We start from the raw sequence: 6,000 nt of genomic DNA, 5'->3' as shown, positions 1-6,000 counted from the left end.
TTTTCACTAACTAGCATACATGTGCCCCAAATGCAGAGTGATTTGGACCTCCACTAGCTGTCACTGTACATGTTGTGTGACTTGTCTTGGATCCTTTCTTAAAGGTAAGGCAACTCGGGCTGTCCCTGGTCATCCAGTGGTTAAGAATCCACCTGCTAATGCAGGGAAGATGGCTTTGCCAGGAACTAAGATCCAACATGTCATGCGCAACTAATCCTGTGGCCACAACTACTGCATCCACGTGCCCTCGAGTCTGTACTCTGCAACAAGAGAAGCCACTCCAATGAGAAGCCTACACGTGGCAACTAGAGAGTAGTCCCTGCTCACCGCCAAGTAGAGAAAGCCTGAGGCAGCAGTGAACAGGCCATGTGTCACAACTGAGAGCCAGGATAGCCAGAAATCAATTTTAAAAATGTGCCTGGCCTTTCATAAAAAAAAAAAAAAAAGAAAAAAAAAATAAGCTAGTCAGCTTGATCCTGACTTTTAATGGTGTCTCATGTGTCTTTTCAAGACCACTGTTACCAGTCAAGGAGAGTGAGCGTTCATTCTTATTTTTTTTACTTAAAATATTTAAAAATATTTTCCTTAATATCTTGTAGTAGGAAGTTTGTATTGAGTCTTCCGCTCTAACAATCTTCTGTTTTGCTTTTGAGTGACTGGAATGATCTTTCTGAGGTCCTGCTTAGATGAACCAAGTTTCAAATCTAGTTTTGGTAAGTAGGGATCACTTGCCTTGTATTAGCAGTTTCATCTAGTTTTCTTTCAAAAATCATCCAACATACTCTACTATCATTGGATCTCTTGATGTCTCTCACATTCATTAAGAATTTTAAATTCAGATATGATTTTTCTGTTCAAATCATTTCTTGATTTTAGATATAGTTTTAGTTCACTGAACGTGACTGCAACTAATTAAAAATATGCATATGTATATGGATGTGTTTTTAGCTCATAAATCATCCCATTATATTTATCATCACTGACTGATGAGCCTTAGCCCCAAACAACTTTACACAGTATTACTGTCAGCCATAGTTATAAAAGTTGCCATTCTTAGTAATTCTTTTTAAGGAGGCAGTAAAATTTGGGGCTATGAGTTAAGCTACCTATTAGATGTGTATCCATGTTAGTGAGTAGTATCATATACAATAAGTAGTGATTTTTTTCCTTGAAGGAAGTTCCATATTATTTTGATATTGATAGTTTAGGTATTTTCTCTTAGAAGAGTTATAAGTCTCTGCTAAAAACATTTAGTTCTAGTAAAAACAGAAAAGGGAATTATTTTTTCCTTTGGTCAACTTTCTGTTACTTGATCATAGGTCTAGTTATAATTTTGTAAACAGGAAATATACTGATGATGACCTGAAAGGAAGATTGAATTCTAAGTGGATTGATCCATTCATCTCTGCTGTAATAGGTCAAACACACCTGAGCACTTTTTGGCTTGTTTGGTGTGCCTTAATAAGAGCCATCTCTGACAGTATCTGCATTTCACTTATGCCATACATTTCAAATGAAGCGTGATCACAATTGTCACCATCTGCTGCTCTGTTTGTTGGTGACATAACACATTATTGGACTGTCAACATCAGCCTCACACACACACACACAGAGCAGTGATCTAACCTAGATTTGTGGTCTCCTATCATTTCAAGGGTCCAAGGCACAGGGAAAGCAGGGTGGGGTCAGTGTCACCAGTGCAGCTTCTGCTGTTCTTTCTTGCTACATGGGAAGAAATGATTCACATTAGTATATGAAGTCTCTAATAATGCACGCAAGTACATTGCTTGCACAAAAAAAAGTTCTTCTGGTCTGGAAACATCCTCATTTGATTCTTATAAGTTATGTAACATATAAGAAAGAGGAGAGTGAAAAAGTTGGCTTAAAGCTCAACATTCAGAAAACTAAGATCATGGCATCCAGTCCCATCATTTCATGGGAAATAGATGGTGAAACAGTGGAAACAGTGACTGACTTTATTTTTTTGGGCTCCAAAATCACTGCAGATGGTGACTGCAGCCATGAAATTAGAAGATGCTTACTCCTTAGAAGGAAAGTTATTACCAACCTAGACAGCATATTGAAAAGCAGAGACATTACTTTGCCAACAAAGGTCCATCTAGTCAAGACTATGGTTTTTCCAGTGGTCATGTATGGATGTGAGAGTTGGACTATGAAGAAAGCTGAGCACTGAAGAATTGATGCTTTTGAACTGTGGTGCTGGAGAAGACTCTTGAGAGTCCTTTGGGCTGCAAGGAGATCCAACCAGTCCATTCTGAAGGAGATCAGTCCTGGGTGTTCATTGGAAGGACTGATGCTGAAACTGAAACTCCAATACTTTGGCCACCTCATGCTAAGAGTTGACTCATTGGAAAAGACCCTGATGCTGGGAGGGATTGGGGGCAGGAGGAGAAGGGGATGACAGAGGATGAGATGGCTGGATGGCATCACCGACTCGATGGACAGGGAGACCTGGCGTGCTGCGATTCATGGGGTCACAAAGAGTCAGACAAGACTGAGCGACTGAACTGAACTGAACTGATGCTGCCGCAAACCAAAGAATGTCAGAGGCACTAAGAAACTGGAAGAAACAAGAAGAGATCCTCCCTGAGAGGTTTTGGAGAGAGTACTGCCTGGCTGGAGGCTTTCCTGGTGGCTCAGTGGTAAAGAACCAGCCTGTCAATGCAGGTGAGTATGTTCGATCCCTGTGTTGCGAAGATTCCGTGGAAAAGGAAATGGCAGCCCACTCCAGGATTCTTGCCTGGGAAATCCCACGGATAGAGGAGTCTGGTGAGCTATAACCATGGAGTCATAAAAAGTACACGGATAGAGGAGACTGGTGGGCTATAGTCCATGGGGTCACAAAAGAGATGGACATGCCTGAGTGACTAAACAACAGCCTGGCTGATACTTTGATTTTGGACTTCATTTAAGCCCCATATTTTGTGGTACTTGGTTATTGAAGTCTAGGAAATTGATGCATAAGGATATCTTAAATATGAGAAATAGTCAAATTCTCTTTTATACTCATCAATCATTATATAATTTTTTCCTTCAAAAAATTGGGAGTAATCATTTATGACAACTATTTTTATTAAGTTACACAAAGATTTCTGTCTTATTGAAGTTCTTATTTGCAAAGAAATGGAACATGTAAAACCTAAAATAAGTGAAAGTTGTTCAGTCATGTTGTACTCTTTGCTACCCCATGGACTCTACAGTCCATGGAATTCTCCAGGCCAGAATACTGGAGTGGGTAGCCTTTCCATTCCCCAGGGGATCTTCCCAACCCAGGGGTCAAACCCAGGTCTCCGGCATTGCAGGCAGATCTTTACCAGTTGAGCCACACAGGAAACCCAAGAATACTGGAGTGGGTAGCCTATCCCTTCTCCAGCAGATATTCCTGACCCAGGAATTGAACCAGGGTCTTCTGCATTGCAGATGTATCCTTTACTAACTGAGCTAAATACCCTGGTAAAAAAATCTCAGTTCAGAAAGCATACAAATTTACTCTTTTAATGTTAATATTAAATAATAGCAAGTGTGCTATTCATGAGACTTGCTTTCCCTGGAGCAATGGAGACATTGCCTGATCTTACCACTGCCAAGAGCATCTGTCCTTTTAATCTTAGAACTGTCCAATGGCCCAGATGATGGGGAGGAGTGGCCTAATCCTCTGTGACCTATGGGAAAAAAAAAAGAGGTTTCAAGAATAGTGGAATGCAGCTGGTTTGATGTTATTCACATGCTCTACATGGTAGTGTTGAAAATAAAGAAGTAGGAGAAACTCTTTGATTAATGTCTTGGAATTTTTGTCACATCATTTCTCTTAAAAATAACAAAGATTTAGCCTATCTCCTCAAAAGTAGTCACCTCTTATTTTTGGTAAAGGCCAAATATATTCAGATATACATTTCAGGCACTGACATTATTTCTGTACATTTTCATGAAAACTTTATTTGTTCTGAAGTTTTGTAGGAGTTTTGTAATTAACTGTTGTCTCATCCTGAATATTTGAAAACATCTGTCCAGCATTTTATTCCACTTTACTCAGTAAAATGATAATTATTCAAGGGGAGATTAATATAATTACCAATGTCTCTTCAGATCATCCTTTATATCAGCATGTGGTAAGCTAAAAGGTATAAAAGTGGTTAAGTAACAACTATAAATATTGCTTTACACTTGTGTGGTGCTTTATGGGGTCTTTTTCAAGGGCTTTCATATCACTGTATGCATGTGAAGTTGCTTCAGTCGTGTCTGACTTTGCTACCTACAGATTGTAGTCCGCCAAGCTCCTCTGTCCATGAGATTCTCCAGGCAAGAATACTGGTGTGGGTTCCTCTTCCAGCGAATCTTTCTGACTCAGGGATTGAACCTGCATCTCCTGAGACGCGTGCATAGCAGGTGGATTCTTAACCACTGAACCACCTGACATTGCATACTATAAATTACTACTAACATTATAAAACTGGTTCTGAGTCACAGGAGGGAGATTAACAGAAAAAAAGCAACAATCTAATATCCAATCATACTCTATTATATACAAAATATATGCACGCATGAATGCATTTTTGCATGTGCATGCATGAGTAAATCTGAGTGGTGTGGTTTTGAAAACTAATGCATTGTACGTGTTGGCCTAGAAAATAGATCTAAAGCAGAAAATTTGCATGTCAGTTGTGGATGCACATCAACTTAGGTTTCTTTTTGCTGCCGCCATTTAAAGGAAGTTGAAATTTCACTATGAGAACACTGAACTAGATTTAATTAACAACTTCAAATCATCACAAAAGAATGCTTTATTGCGGAATGTTATAGATCATTCATTTGTTCTTTTTTAAAGTCTGAAGCCCTTTAATCCATATGGTTTTCTTTGAAATCTTTTAATTAATCTGTGCTCTGCATTCTTTCTTATAAATCTTTTTTCTTAGGGTTGAACAATGATGAAAACAATCTGCTCTAAAAAGTCAATTCTCCCTTCATATCCACTTTCAGATAAAATCTCTTCTATACTCCTCAGGAGTTACTGCTGGCCATTTGAGATTTACGCATATTCATCTCTGTATATGCTTTGACAAATTTACCCATGGCAAATGGCCCTTTTTTGTTTGTCTGTTATAAGGCTTTGCATTTAAATGGTTCATTACATTTAGAAATTAATGTAATTCTGCTAACTTCTCCAAAAGAAAAGAATGATTTCTGTGATCATACTATTGATGGAGAAACTTTAGTTCTAAGGGTTTAAAAAATGTACCCACAAATAGTCAACAAGGGAACAGTTGGCTAATCATATCAAGGCAAGGATATCTATTTTTCAGCAGTCTTCTTTCTTTGAAGTGGTCTTTTTTCAGTATGTATAATAAAGTTTTGGAAGAATTTCAGGTAAGAATAGTGAATAAGTTTTAAATTTTATTTAAAAACATTTAAGTTCTGGAGTCATCAAACTATAAAATATATAGTTGAGAAATTTCACACTTATAGTATTTTCCATTGCAAATAGCATTCATCACCTTTTCTTAGAGAAATAAGATTTTGAAAGGTGAGTTATAAAAGTATCATGCTCAAAGTCAATAACAGGGAGACAGGTTAAGGAGAGGCATATATTACATTGTATTTATAGGTGGACAAGAACAGACTGGTTAGATTTAGAAGCAGAAAATTATAGCATATTAAAGCATGGAGAGAGACTGGCTATCATCTTCAAATCTCCTTTTAAATGCAAAGTTTTCTGAGTGGTTAGCTGTACAACCCAGTTCAGAGAAGTTTATACAAAGCTAGAAATCACTGGAGAACAGAGAGTAGAGGTCTGAGATAATGACTTAAAGGGCATAGAATATTTTCATGTGGGATTGTTGCGAAGAGGGTAGGGAGTTATCATGATGTCTTATAATTATAGAGCATGGGGTTGCTGGATTCCCAGACAAAGTGCTCAGGGAAAGTTATGTTCAAATCTTGTAGGTGTGTACTCAGTCATGTCAGACCCTTTGTGACCCCACA

This window comes from Budorcas taxicolor, chromosome 1, assembly GCF_023091745.1.
Source record: "Budorcas taxicolor isolate Tak-1 chromosome 1, Takin1.1, whole genome shotgun sequence".
In the NCBI taxonomy this organism is placed as follows: Eukaryota; Metazoa; Chordata; class Mammalia; order Artiodactyla; family Bovidae; genus Budorcas; species Budorcas taxicolor.
The sequence above is the reverse complement of the archived record's forward strand: the minus strand, read 5'-3'. Positions refer to the sequence as shown.